The sequence below is a fragment of the Parasteatoda tepidariorum genome, chromosome 4 (assembly GCF_043381705.1).
Source record: "Parasteatoda tepidariorum isolate YZ-2023 chromosome 4, CAS_Ptep_4.0, whole genome shotgun sequence".
Lineage (NCBI taxonomy): Eukaryota > Metazoa > Arthropoda > Arachnida > Araneae > Theridiidae > Parasteatoda > Parasteatoda tepidariorum.
In genome coordinates, this window is record NC_092207.1 from 73811549 (window position 1) to 73831276 (window position 19728).

Here is a 19728-nt window from a genome sequence, read left to right on the forward strand (position 1 = left end):
CACGATTTTACATCAAATATCGCGTTTCGTATTCACGCGATATAAAAACCACCATTAAGATCCGGGTTCAAGTGACTTAAAAATTTTACATCGGAATTCGTTTTCATGCCATTTTAAAATGAAACATCGAGTTTCGTATTCACGCGATTTTAAAATCAAACATTCAGATTCGTATTCAAGCGATTTTAAACTCAAACATCGAGATTCGTATTCACATGATTTACAAATCACACACTTAGATTCATATTCACACAATTTAATTAAATAAATAAAATCTCGCATCAATACTTTTTTAAAACGTTGCTAACATCCCTAGCAGTGAAATAACTTGGGCCCTCATTGGACCAATTATTCACGAATCTAGACTCAATAAGTGCTCAAAGAGCAGAAATATTGGCTCTATATAGAATAGTCTGATTCACTCGATATTTTACAGCCACTTTACAACCAATATCGACCCTATATAGAGCTGTCAGATTCATCCGATATTTTATATTCATTATTCGGCCAATATAGGCCCTATATTGTCCATATATAGGCCGATATTGGCTTTATACAGGACTAATATTAAAAAATATTGACATTCAGATATTGGTCCCTAGGTGCATGTTCATATAGGAGCATGTCAATATTGAGCCACTTTTCAGCCCAACTAGGGCCAAGGTAAATTTGTTGCTAGTGGTTCTACGGATAAGATAATAAAGATCATTAAGCTTTCGTTATCTCTGATTAAAGGCCTACGAAATTTTATTTTTAGCCTGATATTTTCCACCATAAACTATAGGCTCTCTCTGCCTACCAATCCAAAATTTCAATTCGTCCGTTCAGGTAAAAAACGATTCAATTGAAGTTTTCAATAGGATTAGCATTACGCATTGTTGGAATTTAAACTGCAGTTTTTTTTCTTTTTATTTATTTTTTTAAAAAAAACAATAGCAATGTGCTTGTTAACTTATGTCAATAATTAATTAAAAACGAGTTCGAATGAGAGTTTATAGACCAGGGGTTTCCAACTTACATGAGGCCGGGGGCCACAATTAAAAATACCAGTCAAATGGTGGGCCGCAACTTCAGCAAAAATTTATACAGGACTATTTTATGTTTGGAGGAACATTAAATATTACTGTCAGATTTTTATCAAGTATTGGCAGATATTTAACAAAAGTATTGAATTACAAATTAAAATAAGAAGTACATTTTTAAAGATATTTAATAGCATATTGAAAAATTCTGGCTACAATAATTTTAATGTGCACCTATGTATTAAACAATTAATGTGCAACATATATCAAATTGTTAAGATATAAAACTTAAAAGTATTTAAAACCCATTTTTCAACTAAAATTGACAGCAAAAAATTACAACTAATATATTTGACTCGCGGGCGACAAAAAAAGTCTTCGCGGACCGGATGAGGCCCGCGGGCCGCCAGTTGGTAACCACTGTTATAGACCGTTCTTTAATAGTTATTTATCTTCGATTCATTGTGACATGCAAGTATTAGTAAAATGAATGCGAACGACACGTGGGGACAATGCCGTTGATTGTGGGGACAATGCCTATGTGATACCAAATGTTTCTTGTTAAGATTTTAGAACATGTTTCTATAAGCCTAAATAATAAAAAGTCAACGGTAATTAAAATTTAAAAAAACAATTAAGCTGTGCATTAATGTACAAATTCATTGAGAAATCGCTGTATTGGAAAATATTCAAATGATCTCCTGCCTAAGCTAGTGGAACCATATTTCCCAGACAGCAGATACATTTTATATTTTTTTTTTATTTCCAATGAGCTGCACAATCGGTCTTGCCGATGAGCAGACCTAGTGCGTTCTCCAGAGGTGGTATCCACTGTTTCAGGACCACCACAATGGGTGAGATACCGTTGGTCATGTTAATTTGGACGTCTTGTTCCTGCCACACTAGATGACAGCACCGAGACTCTATTTGGATGCTAAAGTGCAGTAAGAAATTAATTTTGCCGGAAATGCCAAGAGTCAATAAGGTACTCCAGGGAACTTTTACATGCCGCATAATCATACGACATGGCCGCTGAGGATTTTCTGCATCCCGAAAATCCGGTGTCTGGGCCGGGGATCGAACCCGCAGACTTGGGCTCAGAAGACCGACGACAAACAAACTGCGCCACCCAGCCACACATTTTATATATTAACGGTCAAAAATCCAAATCCGTTGGGGAAAAAAAGTTATATATATTTTAAGTAAGCATGTTTTTGAGTTTGGTGCCTTAGTTTAAAGGTAAGTATTAATTTATTAACCTAATTGAGGTTAACTTTTAGAACCATTTAGACAGGTTTCCGGTAAGTGAAAAGCCAATCATTAGAAACTAAAGTTGTATTCAGGGTTATTTATTTTTTTTGCCTTCTGTTCACTCTTTCCACCAACAGCGATTTATGAGAGGTCAGTGAAAAAAATTTCTTAATGGAAAAAAAAAGTTCAACTGTACCCATGGTAGAGTTCAGCCACTGACCACAGGACAGATTTTACGAGCACGTATATATCGCATGTACTCGATGTGTCTTCGTGGAGACGAGGATCGAACTTCAGCCTCCCTGGACCGTAATCCGATTCTCTTACCCCTGGCTACCACGTCCTCAATACTATTTAGATGTATACGACTATGGAATTAACGGTACTTTTCGATTGGCCGAGAGCAAGAAATTCAACTACTTTTTTTAGTTTTCTCATTTTATTTAATTTTTTTACTTAATTTAATTTTTTTTACTTAATTTAATTTTTTTTATTTATTTAGTTTTTTTTACTTAATTTAATTTTTTTTACTTAATTTAATTTTTTTTATTTATTCAGTTTTTTTTACTTAATTTAATTTTTATTTAATTTAATTTTTTTATTTATTTAATTTTTATTTAATTTAATTTTTATTTAATTTAATTTAATTTAATTTTTATTTTATTTTATTTTATTTTATTTTTATTTTGTTTAATTTAATTTTTATTTAATTTAATTTAATTTAATTTTTACTTAATTTAATTTTTATTTAATTTAATTTTTTTATTTCATTTAATTTTTATTTAGTTTAATTTTTTTTTATTTCATTTAATTTATTTAATTTAATATTTTATCATATTTATTTTTATATGTTTAAAAAATAAATTTTAAAAAAAGTTGTCAGAAGTCTGCATTTTTTGGTGACTTTTCGCTTGTTCGGCTAACCGAGAAATACCGATTTCATTTAAGCTCTCAATTTTATGTCCCGAGTTTTAAAAAAATATATCGGGAAGAACAAAAATTCATCACTTTAAGTGTCACAGCGTTACTAATTGCCTATTTGCTTTGTTTTGATGATATAGGCCATTGCATGCCTGTATAACATATACTATATGTCTATAAAAACAAAATAATAATAGAGTGAATCAGCTAAAGAGGCTATGTTAGGGGAGTTGCAGGGGAGGGAGTCAAAGACAAAAAGAAAAAAAAAGAACTTTTGAAAGGAGTTTTTATGTTTTGTTGAAAGAGCAATGAACAAGTAGAACGTGAAACGCAACCAACCACACCCTTAACACTATAAACTCAAAGATGTTGAATTTATGCGCCCCGATGATTCTTTGAATCCACTTACAGAGGTTTCGGTAAGAAAATTCTCCTTTGCAGGAAAAAAATTAATGTCAGACTTTTCCCTCTTCATTTCATTCAGTTTTTTCCCCTCCAAAAAATGTTTAAACTGAGTGTTTAACTCCTAAATTAATGTGGACACATCTTGTAAAAAATGGAATGGACACACGAGTAAAACATGGAAAGAAAGAAAGAAAAAAAAGCAAAAAATAAGCACAAATCCTCATGAGCAGCAAAACTAACTCTTACTGCAATCTAAGATCTCTAGTCTCACATTTTCAGTTTTTCAAAGTTAAAAAGATTTATGTTAATATATAAAAAATTGTAATAAAAAATATATTTTTTAAATTATATTGACTTAATTTAAAAAAAAAATTATAGTCAAAACGAGACTCAATCAGTTAATTACTAACTTCACCCTACATTTTCATTTTTATGACTTTTAAATACCTCATAAGGCTTTAAACACAGTTTTAACAGAAAGATGTTAAATGACGATTTTAATTCTCCAATTGCTCACTCTTTAAAAAAAATTACAGGATGTCCAAAAACATGGAAAGGTCAGATATTGAATTGTCTTGATAAATACGCAAATTCTAACATTACGTTTATGAAATGTTTTCAAAGGATGTAGTTAATGATACAAAACTTGAACTCTTAACTTAATCCTTGAGAATGTGGGCTACTTTGAAATCTTAAATAAGGACCCTTCATTTTTCACTGCAGATTTGTATTCTCCAGGGAAAAAAAGCCTACTTTCACTTGCTGGTCTTTGCATTGTAGTTTATAAGCGACGCTATTATTACAAAATAAAGAATTAATTTAAAAATTGTTTAAAATAGAGATATATCTTGATAAATAACCGTTAAATCGAATAAAATCTTGTTAAATCGAAAAATTAGATATGTCTTGTTAGGTATCTTGAGAAACCAAACTTAGAACAACAAACTCGATCCCTGCCTCCTCTTAACTATAGCGACTCCTAGGAAATATTATAAAATATTCCACATTTATTGAAAAAATAAAGAAAGATATACATGGTAAGCATTTTTGACGAAAAAAAAAACAATTGGCAGACAATTTTTAAGCCCTGTGGCTGGTGGCGACCGTCAATTTCGCCCTATAGTGATACATACGTTCTTGAGATTATTAGCAAGAATTGTGTCCTTATGATAGCGCCACGATCGATACAGTGCGGCTTTGAGGAGAACTCCTCCATACTGAAAGTCAGGGGCTGTCTGCTGCTATGGTAACAAACGAGAGCACAATTCTAATGGGGGTGAAATGGAGGAAAAAAGATGTCGATTGGTTTACTCACTACGGCCTACGCTAAGATTAAGACAAAACTTTTCACCCCACACCCCTATTCGAAGTGACCTTTCCTCGTAACCATAGTACCCACCACGACGCGAGACGGGTATCTGGAGGAGTTCTCCTGAAAGCCACACTATACATCACCCTTAGAACGAAAATTATTGTTAGCGCCTCACAAGAACGGCACTAATATAGAGAAAATCGAGCTATTTTATGAGTATTCGGAGAACAATATTTTTCGTTTTTCTTTTTTAAAGGCAGTTTAAAAATAAGAACAACTAAGTGATTGTTAAACGAAATTATTTGCTTTCACACCAAATAAATATTTATAAGCAGCAAGAAAAAAAAATCGAAAAAATATTTAGAAATAGATTTGTGAAGNTACATGTTACTGCCATCTACCGGCAACTGCTTAAATTAAAACTTGAATACTTTCGGAATAATTTCATATGTTCTTTTTTGCCATATTCGTCTTCGTTTTTTTACTATAACGCTTCAAAACCCCGGAGGGAATTATGAATAACTAGAATAACCCTGTAGATTTGTGCAGATAAAAGAAAAGAGGGTAATTAGATATGTATTCACCAAACTAAACATGGAGATTTCTAAAGAAACTGAAAATATCCCTTCCACACAAATTCCACCGGGGCTATTTTCTGAAATTTAAATGGGGGGAGAAGGTCAAAATAGTTGTCACCAAAACAATCCGGCAAAGTTAGCGATATTTGTAAACGTCGCGACTGCGGTCGCGACCAATAAACAGAGACAGATAGTTCGACGCACTTGAGTAAAATGAAACTCCACGGAATCTCAAGTACGTCTATTTGGCTTTATTTCAAAGCCAGGCAGACCGAAAATAAAGCAAAATACAAATTTGGCAGCTACATCCCTCCCTCAATTCGGAATTAATCCGACGGGGACAAAGAAAAAAAAAAGTAAAATATAATTATAGGTCATAGTTTAAAAAAATTTAGAAGCAGAAGAGATACACAATGAGCACGTGACTATCTGAAATGGATCTTTAATAGGTCAAGTTTATTGCCTTCAGCTACTTGCCAACTTCAAATGGTAGGTTCATTTGAAATGGTTGAAGTTCAAGGATAGACCTACCTAGAAAAACTAGTGCAGTCGTAAATATTTATTTTCGGGTTTCCCTCGGATCTTAGCACTTATGTTTGTCAACGAAAAGTCGAAGAGCAAGATCGTGAGAACCATGCTAAAGAAAGAACTTCTTGAAACTAGATTTGAATCCATTCTTTCTCGTCTTCACAATTGAAAAAAAAAAAAAATGGAAATGAAATTCTGAAAAAATTAGAAGGAGAAAAATAAACTAAACACCATTACATTAAATTAAAAATTCATAGCTGTTAACATGGATAGAAAAAAAATCCAATAGATTTTGCGAAATAATATAAATTTCTTGATAACAGTCACGTAATAAACTAAATATTTTATATAAATGGAATTTTAGGGATTTTTATTGTCATCAAAATACAAAAACCTTATTACAGCAATAACTTATAAATGATCTGTAATATTTTTAATTAACGATTGACATTAAATGGATATGAAATATGTTTTTACTATGTTTATTGTTAACTCATAATTTTAAATAGTAGTAGACAAGTAATTCATTATTAATAGTCAAGATATTTTTTAACTGATTTTAATAAAAAGTCAGAATAAAAACGGAAAATTTTAGACGGTTGCGGAATTCGTGTCGACCAGCCATCGCTGAGATTCGAACAAGGTTCACGTGATTAAAGAAGAAAATATAAAAATGTATTCATTACTAGCCTTCAAAATTTAAATAACACGGGGGAACAAATTTTTTGTTTCACTTATACAAATATTGGCCTAATTCGGATAGAGGGAGTACAAATTTGAAATTAGTGTCTCCCCTAAAGCTACTGATTTTAAATGACATTTTTAGTCTACTTTTTGTAGAAATATAAAATTTAAAAAACGTTATATGTAGCAGGGAGTTGCGTAAATGTTGCGATAAACTTATAGGAAATAAGAACACATTGTCAGAATTAAAATTACCCATCTCCGGTAATGTCGTCGTACTCAGATATAGTCACTTCGCCTATTATGTTCAGAAGTATATGAAGAAACAGTTCATAATAGGAAAGAGCCCCAAGCGGCGAATGACGTCAATTGTGGGCATGGCTTCCTATGCAATGTTACTCCATATGATGTGTCCTAACTCCCCTAGAAGTTTGTCGCAACATTTACACGACCCTTTGTTTTTAAACGAAACCTTAAACATGTTTAAACTTGAACATTTCAACAAAAAATTGAGTAAAAATCTTTGATCGGTGAGAGAAAATTTTAGTTAATTTCTCTCTCCTAGCTATAGCAGAGAGAAACTTACTCTCTCTCCTATAGTTAGTTTCTCTCTACTATAGTTAGTTTCAAATTTGAAATCTGAGATACGAAAGTATGTAAGATCTGCTAAAAAATCATATTATGCAACAGAATTTTTTTTCCCCCTAGTGTAAGTAACAAGATTCATAGTCACAATGCATAACAGATTTCCAAAGAAGCAATTAAATAAAAAGTTATAGCTTACCTTCTGTTTTTGGATCTATCTCAATTGCTTAACATTTATAAGATGAACTCATAGACAATTTCGGAGCATGAACACACATTGAGCAATGAACTCAAAATTGATTAAATTTGCTACTACGTTCTACTTTGAAAAATATAAATAATAGTCCAATTTATGTTTTCTAAAATTTGGTCATTCTAAGAGAAAATGTTTATCTTATTTATCAAGGTTTCGAAATTGGAGTAAGCAAAGGAGATTGTGGATAAGATTATTTAATGAATAAGCTCATTCAAAGAAATGAGAAACTATAAAAGATAAGAAAGTAATATCTTATCAAAATATATGACTCACACTCTATAAACAGTGGTGTTTCTAATATCGAAATTAGAAATCGTAAAAAATGAATATAAATGAAAAACAATTTTATAATAAATATGAATTTTAAAAATTACAATTAGAATTTTTTTTATCAAATTTTTGAAGCATAAATCGGGAGTTTCCTTAACATTTTTACCCTTTTAACTTTTTCTTCGGGAAAGTTAACATTTTATTTTGATATATATAGCATTTTAATATATTTCTCGTACCCATAATTTTAATCGCATCTAGCAATTATTATTAAAATTTAGTAAGTAATTTGGTTTCTCCAGTTATGAAAACATAAAATAAAATAAGTGTACATAAATAAAATTATATGAAAATTAGGATCAACGGAAAATGTGTTGCCTAGGTACACATGAAATTTAGAAACATCAATATTTTAAGAAAAGAAAAAAAATAGCTATATAGTTATCTATATTTTTTCCCTTCTCACTTAATATGTTGCTATTCGTGTTTTAATTCGTATTTTTTCTTGAATTTCTATGATATTTTTACTTGATAAAATTATATTTACGAATAGGTCTCTCTTCTTTTTTTTTTTTTCTTTGGTGATTCTCACACGGTTGTATTGATATATTTTGCTTTGGCTATATTAATACAATGTTAGAAAGCACTATGTTTGCTGACATAATCGCGTGAGCTAATGAGACAAGACCATGGATTTTTATTGTTGACTGTTCAAATTTTTTCTTTAATTTTTCAGTAATTTTATTAAAATTACTTTCCCCCCTTTTTTTGGTTCTTTTCTATGCGTTTTTTAACATGTTATGTTATTTTAAGCTATGTTGCAACACATCTCAGACCGATTAAGAAAAAACTAAATTTAATTATTTTTTCGAATTTAAATAAACATGATTATTAAAGTATCGTTTGAAAAGAGCAATTATCCGCTCAAAATCATTTATAACGTAGTAGGAACTACATTCTAAATTATTGAAATTTTGCATCGTTATATCAAAAACAAACATAAGAAACGATGATGACAGTCAACTAAGTGTTAATAACTAAACGAGTAGAAAGTTTCAATGGTCAGATATTATTGCTGCTAAAAATGCTTCGTACACTTTCAAAGTTCTCTTCCTAAAAAGTGCAGACAGATATTGCGGAAGCTCAAGAAAGAATTTCTACTCCAAAGCTAGTTTTCTATTAAAAATAGCAAGTCTTACTTCGGGTTTATCATGTATTCTAAATTAAAAGAACGTGTCACACACAACACATGTTGCATTAGTCATGTTCAAACTATTTTCATTCACTCTTTTAGGAAGGATATCCCCTGAGGAGGAGGGAAAAAACAGGGTACGAGGAGAGATCTTTTGTAGTTCGTATAATCTACGTCATTCAGTGCTGGAAATAGCACAGATGGGATTGTATTCAAGCGTCTTAATAAACTTCGGGCTACAGTATTTAAAATTAGGTACAAAATACGCGGGAGGGAAAAACTCATTCCCTCAACATCGGAAATTTTGTCACTGAAGTCCAAAAAATATCAATTATAATACCAAAAATATCAAATATAACAATATAAAATATCAAGTACAGATTGAAAAATAAAAATCGGACCTCTCTGAATAACTTTTGATCTAATGATCGGATCTTCACTTTCTAGGACTCCATCCATCTTAACGGCTGGAGAGATTGACCTCAATTATGCTAACTAATAAGTGCAGACGATATTTTAAGTTACAAAATCAGACTAAAAAACGTACTTTTACACCTTTTAATAAATATACCTTTTTTTCAACGGATTCAGATTTCTGACACCCAAAATATAGGGGTAGCCGCAATCTGGGAAACACGATTTTCATAGTTTGGTCAGGTTTGGGTTATTTCGCTATATCTCGAGAACTTTTTGAGCGAATTGAAAACAATTTTGCACCCAATTATAAAATTCGTTTATCCTAAGAAAAAATTTTTCCCTTGCCAAAGAAACATTTATTTCCATGCCAAAAATAAATTCCGAATCTTATCAGAAATCCGAATCTGTCGAAAAAAAAGGATGTTTATTAAAAAAAAATTCGTTTTTTGCTGCTGATTTCGTAATTTAAAATATTGTCTGCACTAATTAATTAACATATTTGATGTCATCCCCTCAAACCATTAAGATAGAGTCCTAGAACATGAAGATCCGATCGTTAGATCAAAAGTTATTCAGGGTGGTCCGTTTTTTATTTTGCGTACCACGATACAATAGCTTGGCTGCCAACGTTTTCCCAAATTAAAATAAAGGTAATATTTATTTTAAATTGGGAAAACGTTGACACAGATTGGGCATCAGTGACCTTATATATATATATTTTTCTGATGCTCTAATTACTATTAAAGATATATATTATTAAATACCCGGTAGAAAAACATTCTCAACAATGTTATGCTTGGGTTATAGGGTTACTATAATCTTGATCTCGATAATGTAAAAAATGCCTACCATGAGAGCTTATTTTTCCACTTCTAAGAATTCGATTGTAAGATATTTATCACATTCGATATTTTTTAACTAACAACTATTTTAAAAATTTATTTACAATTTGGTATTTTATAATTATTAATAACAGTCTAATAGTTACTAAAAAAATCTGTTTGATTATAGGAATTATATTTGTTACCTTATTTGTTGTTGCTAAAAAGTTTTAGTTTGAAAGAAAAAAGTAGTTTGGAAAAAAAAAATTTCCTTCGTATTCAAAAATTTATCAATAATTGATTTTGTAAATTTTATTTTATATTATAACCGTCGTTGAACAGCCGACACAATTTTTTGTGTTTACGACTCTTGTGTTTAATTTTGCGTTAATGTTCAACTCCGTAGCCTTCTAATTTTGAATTCAATCCAGAAGACAAGGGAACTCATAGATCCAGTAGTGGAAGAAAGAACTAACTAATCCGCATTTGCGTTACACGGGGAGGAAAACCACCCACGGTTAGCCTGACGGCAATGGGACTCTAACTCATGACCCGTTTACCACTGATGATATTTTACGTCAGCAGTGTGTTCGGTGCAAGCCGGATACGGTATTCGAATCGACCACCCATCACTGGGATTCGAACCTAGCTCACCTAATTGGAAGAAAAACGCTCTATCCCCTGAACCATCATGGCTTGATTTTGTAAATTAAAGAATTTTCACTGATGAATGATTCTCTTAAATCAAAACAACTAGAAACAAGTGTATACTTAAATTATTGTTTAGAAGAAGCCGTGTTTTGGAAGATTTTAGCTTTAACACCGAAAAAAAAAAACACCGGTGTCTCATGCTGTGTTCAATAATCATAAATTATTAAAATGCTAAATCAGGGGTCTGTTTAGAAGAAATTTGGGTCCGTTAAATCACAAAATATCTTTTCATAAAAACGGACCCTTCACAAAATATTTTAACTTAAAAACGGACCCTTCACAAAATGATTTTTCTTTTAATAGGACCCTTCACAAATTTGTTTATCTTCATTATTATTTTGTTAATCGAATAAACCCTTTCCAGGGCAGAAAACAAGAAAGATGGATGTAAACGAATTAAGTTTTGTCTTCGGCAGACGATTCTTCCATTATTCGTCCGAAATGAATATTCTGCGTTCAGCAGTATAGGCTAAATACCAAATATTTGTATGTTGCATCTCTAATTTAGAACCAGCAATTGTTGTTTATTTTTTAAAATTTAATTTTTTTAATTATAATTTTACAGTGTTGAACATAATCTTGTATGTCTTTACAATTTAAAAACTCCTTGAAAAAGTTTTTTTTTTTGCAATAACGGACCCTATTTGCACAAATTCTTAAAAGCGGACCCTGGTTGAAAGAATGTGAGTAATTTTTTCACAATTTCACGAAAAACGGACCTTTCACAAAATGTCTGGACAGACCCCTGTAAATACAATATTTTTCACTTATTTTGATCTAAATAAGTACATAACAATGAAAACTATGTTCTGTGTCAAAAAGTTTAAGTTACAGAAGGAAAAAGAAATAAAATGAACAAAATTTGTGTGATTGAAACTTATTGGAACATGTATCCTTAATATTAAGATAGCAACACTAGATAATAAAAACATCTTATAATTGATCATCCTAGGATGAACAGTTTTCTCTCCAAATAACACTTTTCTGGTGTTAAAGTTCCCGTATTTTCTCTGAGCTTTAAATTTGTAATAGAAATGCATTAATTAAATAAAGGCTTTTATTTAAACCTACTTTATTTTTAAAATTAATTACATTAAATAGATTATAAATGATTATAAGAAACGCTCTAACAAATAGACTGCTTTTCTCAAATGAATTTTTTTCTCTGAACAGAATTTTTCAGAGCAAAGATTACCTTTTTGGGAGAATTTTTAAATTTTAAAGAAAATATAGTAGATTTGTATATTTGTTCTGTTATAAATGGCACAAAAAATATTAGAAAGCCTAAGTGAAACAAACTATGAAAGTTTGCAAAAACATAAATGATTTAATAGTAACACTTAAATGAAAGCATGCCACGATAAATATCAACAAAAAAATAAAAACAACTAGGTTTCTTTAAAACAAAAATAATAATAAATAGATAAAATAAAAAATTTAATCCTCATCAAAAAAATAGAGACAAATAATTACTTCTACCTAAAACTCTTACTAAGGTAAGTAAAAGATGCAAAAGCAAAATGATTTCGGTTTTTTTTTAATTACTTTTTTTCCCTTACATACTAGTTAGTGTATATCAAAATCTGAAAGAATTTGGTAGAATATATTTCCAAACGAAAACAGTTCAAAAAAGGAAATTTTTCTTTAACTATTACTTTTTTCCAGAACTTAGAGAAGCATAATTCGTTAATCAAAAGAAGAAATGAAACATGGAATTCTTATTAAGGAAATTATGAAAAAAGTAAATGATTTAATTTTTTTAATTACTTTTTTTTCTACATACCTTGGAAGTATATATCAAAATCTGAAAGAATTCGGTTAAATATATTTCTAAACGATAACAATTCCAACAAAAAATATTTAGTTTTTCGTATAAGACACGAATTAATAATATTTCGTTTCTGTGCTATCCTCAAAAATTTACGTTTCATTAAAACTATTAGCTTTGCCAATTTTATTATTTTATTTAACTCTAGATAACTAAATTTAAATCAGTAAATCTTAAAAAATCCTTCGTAGAAACTTTAAGAACTTAGAAATTACCCAAATAGATAAATGATAAAATTCTAACTTCTTCCATCTTTGAAGAAGTTTATGTCATATACTCTTATTACTTTTATAGTCCTATAGATTCAAAAATTATTTTTGTTCCGAGTTGTAAGAATAATGTATTCGTATTCTGGTAAATTAATTAAAAGAATTTTAGCCAGCACTATATGTAAATAATTTAAACTGATATAACAAATGGTCAGATAAACAAATATTCATGCTAATTATTTATAATAAAACTTCTAGAAATATAATAGAAACCTCTTAATAATAAAATTTCCAGTATTATAAAGCTCTCCAGTTTAAAGCCAGAGGAATTGCCACTGATGTTTTTCAAAGTCAAAGTGGTAGATAAGAAAATACTCACTTGTTTTATGTACTATCACATATTTCATAAAAGGAATTTTTAAATCATTGCAAAATTTGTATCGGGCACTGATGGACTTTTATAAATTTGCTTAACCCTGCCCATCACATTGTAAGAACTCACACATCATGTGTATACTGATAGTAAAGCACTGAGTCACACTTTTAATCTCTGGCGTAATTTGTTAAAGCTGATGCTTTATATTATTACCAGGGATAAACCATGCACTAAAAAAATAAAATGATAATAGAATTCATCTCATCAATTTTCAATCCCTAGCTTAGAACAAATTCATAAGCAACGACCATCGAAAGAAATATATATTTAGATCAAAAATTTTATGATAAACCGAAAATAAGTAAGAAAATTTTGCTAAAACCTTCTTTGCCTTTTATTCGTAGCTTTTTTATATATTTTAAGGTGCACGTTCAATCTCTTCATTACCACTAGGAAAATTTTTTTTTAAGGAAGTGTATAGGTTAACAGCTAAAAAAAGATGTACTTAATGAAGCAGATAAAATTAGAAGAATTTAGATATCTTTCACTGCATCGAATTTGTATTCATTAACTTCTCTTGCTTGCAAATCTATTTGTATCCATGACCTCCCAAGTTGTCTTGTTGCTACGACCACCCCGAATTGCTGACACAACCTCCTCTGTATTAACTTCAAAATACATCAAATGAAATATGAATATCAGAAAAATTGCCTGCACTTGACAGATAAGACGAAATGAGTACAATAGTTATTGTATACAGACAGGTGTGTTATATGAATAGGCTTTACATAAGTTATGATTAAAGAAATGGCTGCATTTTACTGAGAACAGCAAAAGTCAAATAAGTAATGGAAAATAATTGTGGAATAGTGGAAAATGTAGTAAAATGATTAAAAGAAATGCACGTCTTTTGAAAATCTAGTGGCATTTAATTCCTAATACTGATTGCATATAATCTGAAGAACACTAATTGTACTAGGCGTTAATCGGGTCTTAGAAATTTATAATAGTGATTGTAAACTTACGTCAAGACGTATTTTGTATCGTCAATCGGGTCTTAGAAATTTATAATAGTGATTGTAAACTTACGTCAAGACGTATTTTGTATCGTCAAAACATGTGTGTAAAGCCTTACGTGTAGCTTAGAGGTAAACAACAAGGTTTGCATCAGGTTAATGAGAGACAAAAGCTATATAGAATATCTCGATAAATTTAACGTACTAATTAATCTAATACAAAAAGAACACTTTGTTATTTGGAGGACAGTTAATAATCGATTTTAAAACTAGATCATGTTTCCCCTTAGCTGCACTTGGCAAAGTTGGCACCTTTCATTAAGAGAATAGTAATTTGAAATTTATTTTCATTATAAACACTAGCTATGTTTTGAAATATTTATGTAAGTGAAGTTCAATAACTGCCAATTATAATAACAATAGGTATGCTGTGGCACTATTTCTTAAGCATTTACCTATATTTAAAAAGAAAGCGTTATTGTTTTGAGCGCACAACGTTTGAGTAAATTTATAATTACTGAAAACGATATTGAGATTGATTTTTATTTTTAAAAAAAACTCCTTTTAACTTTATCATTGACGTAAGAAAACACATCAAATTTAAAATAAAGTTTTGACAATGGTCTACCTAGAATGACAACCTCAAAAAGGACATTTAAACAAAACTAATGAAGTAAGCAGCTTAGATTTTGATTAATAGATTGATAGTTAAAAACAATCTGCTAAACTATATTCCTTCTCTAACAATGTCCTGTTTAGATTTAATCAAATATTCAAGATTTAATTCGTAATCCGGTTAATATACTATAAATAGCAAGGAATTTCCTTTAACAAGTTTAGAAGTTCCTATTTCAAAAGTTTCTATCAACTCAATAATGATAACAAGAAAAAGTTGCAATTATTTACTTCCAGAAAGTCATAAAAAAATAAATACAATTTATAGCCACGTTTTACACTTGTTATTTCTCTCTCACTCTTTTTTATTTTTTTTTCCAAGGCTGTTAAGTTTTAACAGGTGAAACATTTTAACATTCATTACATCGACAAAATACTATAGACGAATTTTAGCGTCTATACCAATGTTATTTTCAGAAGTCTTCAATAATAATCATTTTAAAAAAAGAAACAATTGAATTTAAGGATTTACTGATAAACAATAACAAGCTCAAAAAATAATAACAATGAAATTTTTTTATTGGTATAAATATTCTGTAGAAATCAAAATAGTGTTTCTTTTCCTCTTCCTCAGATAAGAGACACGTGAAAAAACGTGACTTATGTTTTATCTTATAAGGTTTATTTTATGTGGTTTTATTTCATGAGGTTTGTCTATTTTACTTTTTCAATAGTTCGTTCAAGTAATACAGAAGTTAAAACACGACTTCTAATTATAATTCTCTAAATTAATAAAATATAACATGTAATTCATTGTGTCATAAGTTCTTCAATAACTCTGCAACGCATTCGACAACGAAACTTATTTTCAAAATAAACAAGAGTCATCCTATTAGTTACTGCAACGTGACGACAATTAAAATAACAATAAAAGCTATGTCTATTCCGATCGTTAGGAAAATTGCTTCAATAATTCTTGAGAAGACCGTAACTGCTTCCGTAACCGTCAGATTTAATTTAATTAAGAAAACGATAAAGCTTCTCATATCGTCAAGAAGATGAAAGCGATTTTTAACAGCTTATATAATAATGATTATACAACAAAATATGGCATATTTGTATCATTGTTACAAATTTAACTCTTCCTTTGCTTCGAAATTATAATATGAAAATAAATTAAATCAAAATTGAAGAATTTTGTTTTTATCACTCCCTTACAGCCTAAATTTCGGGTGAGTGCTTTATCAAGACGAAATTTAACTACACTATCAAAATTTAAATCTTTAATCATTCCAAAGAAACATACAAGGCATAACTTTATAGTGGTAAGTAATATTTCTATTACATCTGATTTAAATTGATTGATTACCAATGTAGAATTACACTATATCTATCTTAAAATTACATCTCATAGCGCTTTTCCTACAAATGAAAGAGATAATAATTATTTTCGAGAGAAGAGTAGAATACTTTTAAAAGCAATTAATGTTAGGGATATTAATACTCCTTATAACAATAATCCATTCGGACATAGAGGTAGGCAAGAATATTAATTACATGAAAGATGATTACAATAACACATTTAATATCGTTTCTATTTTTTTTATCTTGGGCTTAGATGAACACAAACGTCACAGGTTCGCATCCAAACCATTGCTGGTGATTTCGTAAATTGCTCCCCGGCTTATTAACCACAATATAGACATAAAGAATGATGCACGGATCTCACGTTTTGTGTTATAGAAAATATTTCGTGTTTTCCTCTCATTAGAATCCAAATACAAATTGGTTTAATATACGTTTAAAATCACGTGTTTTTCAATTCATTCAATATGTAACTCTATTGTAATTAGTTGAATTGAAAACTTTACAAATATGAACATCTATAGTTTCAGATACTTTAAGTTGATTATTTAAATCATTGACAATGAAAAAAAGATCTTTATCGATATAATAAAAGCGAAGATTAAAACTTGTTATAAATTAGCAACATTAACAGCATCTCAGATACTTTAAGTTGATTCTTTAATCATTGACAATGAAAAAAGAAAAAAGATTTTTATCAATATAATAAAAGCAAAGATTAAAACTTGTAGTAAATTGGCAACATTAACAGCATTGGTTTGAGAGTAAAATAAAATAAACTAATTTACTTTTTCTAAGATACGAGCGAAATCACTGTAAAATTAATTATATAACAAAATATAAAATGTGGATGCTCTACGAAAAAAAAAAATTCGTAGTGAAATAAATTGCTCACGAATGAAAATACTAATAATAAAACGTTTAAGCATTAGAAAAAAAAATATATCGAAATATCTTATCTTATAAATATTATAGCAATTGTGAAGAAAAAAACAGATTTTAAGCAAACAAATATTTCATTACACTTACTTTCTCCAAACGCTTCTAAACCAAATGAGGTGATATTAAAAAAGAAGAAAGTTCCACTTTTATTCAAATATGAAGTGAAAATGAGGAGAACAATAAGTAATCCAATGATACACAAGTTCTCAAAGCATTGTTCTCTCGGTTTTTTGATTAAAAAAGCGAGAGAATAAAGCAACAGAAACCCACACGGAGAGAGAGACTCACGTTGCTCTTGATTTTAGTCAAGTGAAACGAAACCCGGCAGAAAAACATTCTCAACAATGTTATGTTTGGGTTATAGGGTTACTATAATCTTGATCTCGCCAATATAAAGAATGCCTACCATGAGCGCTCATTTATCATTCTTTTTTCACTTGATTTAGCAAAATTAACTGAAGTAACAAATTTTACTAATTTCAGAATTAAATTCTTCATGTAAAAACTACCTCAAAAAGTAATAATTACAATAAAATTAATATTATTTTTCTCAAATTGCTTGTTTAATTTTTTTAATTTCTTTTTCTCCTTTATTTATTCATTCTTTTATATATTTTTTCTATGTTATATTTTCACTATCTTTTATTTTTTCATTTAGTTTTTTTTTTTTTTTTTTTTTTTTTTTTTTTTTTTTTTTTTGTACGTAAACTTTATTTGAGCTCATTGTTTCTCGAGTGCGATTACATATTTGGCTAATAGATATAACAAATATTTCTACGTTAAATTCTTCATTTAAATATTACGAGCAAAATAAATAATGTTAACGAATAAAAAAATTAAAGACACATTTCTCATCCTTTTTTTCATCTGTTTTTATTTCTTTTCTTTTGTTTTCTTCTTTATTTTATTTTGTATTTCATTTTATTCTACTTTTTATCTTCTAAGTTATTTACATGTTTTAGTGAAATTTAAACTCTAATAGAGAATAAAATTTGTTCTTAAACTCTAAGTTGCAACTGCTTTTTAAACGGAATAAATTACGAGAAACGTATAACGAATGTAAAAATATATTAAATTGATACCATTGAAATAGCAGCAAATGTTGAGTAAATTAATTTATTTAATAAAATATAGTTAACTGTAACAAATTTATGCAATTACGAAAGCAAATTTACTCAGTTTATATAATTCCATATAATAAAAATAGTAATGTTAGTAACATCGAAGAATCTCTCTATATTCAACAAATAAAAAAGTTACTGCCACATCCGTCTCAGAAAGTTTTCAATAAAAGTTTTAAAAAAACGTGAATTTTTGCAAATTTTTCAAAAAACGTAAAAAAAGCGTATTAAGGGAATTAAATAACTTAAAATTGATTTAATAGAGACTTTAGTTTTTAAATTATTACATAGGAAAGTTTTTTTTTTTTTTTTTTTTTTTTGAGACGGAGTCTCGCTCTGTCGCCCANAGGAAATTTTTTTTTTTTTTTTTTTTTTTTTTTTTTTAAAGCTTTACAGTAAAGAGAAAATATTTTTCGGCCACTTTTTTGCACTTTCATGCGTTCATCAGAGTGCTAAGTGATCAGATTTGAGAATTCTTCTAATTTTAAACACTAGTGTATAAAACTTTAATCAAATGAAAAAATGCATAAAAGACATGATAACAAGGACAAAAATTCACCGAGGAACTAAAATGTTTTAAAATTTCATTTCCTTAATATCCATTTTTCAAAATAAGACAAGTCATTGGAGACACAACCGTTAAGATAAATATTTTATTACAAATTAAAATTCCTTAGGATATGCGTCAAGATAAAAAAAAAAATTATCATTCATTATAAACAATAAACTAAAAAAAGTCGGAAAAGTTTGCTAGTTTTAAACTCTATTGATTGGTTACCACTTTTCACATTTCTCGGCGCACTTTCACTGTCTCTGTCAAATATGCGATAAGGCTTTCAAGTATCTATCAAATGAAAAGAAATTAAATTAAATAAATTATCATATTTCTACAGCTAGGATAATTTTCCGAAAAAGCATAAAATGTTTCAGTTATATCCAAAAAAAAGCCTAATTGAGGCAAATGGAAAAAATAATATTTTATAGTATAGCCAGGTACTTAAAAAAATCAGGTGAAAATCTCATTTTCTTCGTATTTGCGAACGAGAGTCCCTCTCATTATTGGCGATTTTGCAAATAAACGAACACATATGTAAATAAACCAAGAACCTATCAACAAAAGTTGCGGTAACCCGAAGGTGAAAGGTTATTGAAAGCAAAGACCGCAAAGTATAGTATGGTTACCAGAATTGGAATTGCAGCAAAACTGAACAAAATTATCGCCATCCTGATTAGAGCCGAAATTTGTTATCAACACGATTTGGTAATAGAAAATGAAGGATTCGTATATTAACGAATCTCTTTC

At 29.3% G+C, this 19728-nt stretch overlaps 1 protein-coding gene across 3 annotated transcripts in view; it reads right to left on the bottom strand.

Annotated features, from left to right (window-relative positions):
* LOC107445112 (ras-specific guanine nucleotide-releasing factor RalGPS1) overlaps positions 1-17650 on the bottom strand; it is a 60007-nt gene extending 42357 nt beyond the window's left edge. Inside the window, exon 1 of one of the 3 annotated variants that reach the window (XM_016059449.3) lies at positions 17392-17650. The gene's annotated coding sequence lies outside the window, so the exon portion shown is untranslated. Of the gene's footprint in view, positions 1-7485; positions 7648-17391 lie in introns of those variants that run through there. The other 2 variants (XM_071180048.1, XM_016059448.3) reach the window with 2 other exon arrangements.
* Between the last annotated feature and the right edge of the window lie 2078 nt (positions 17651-19728).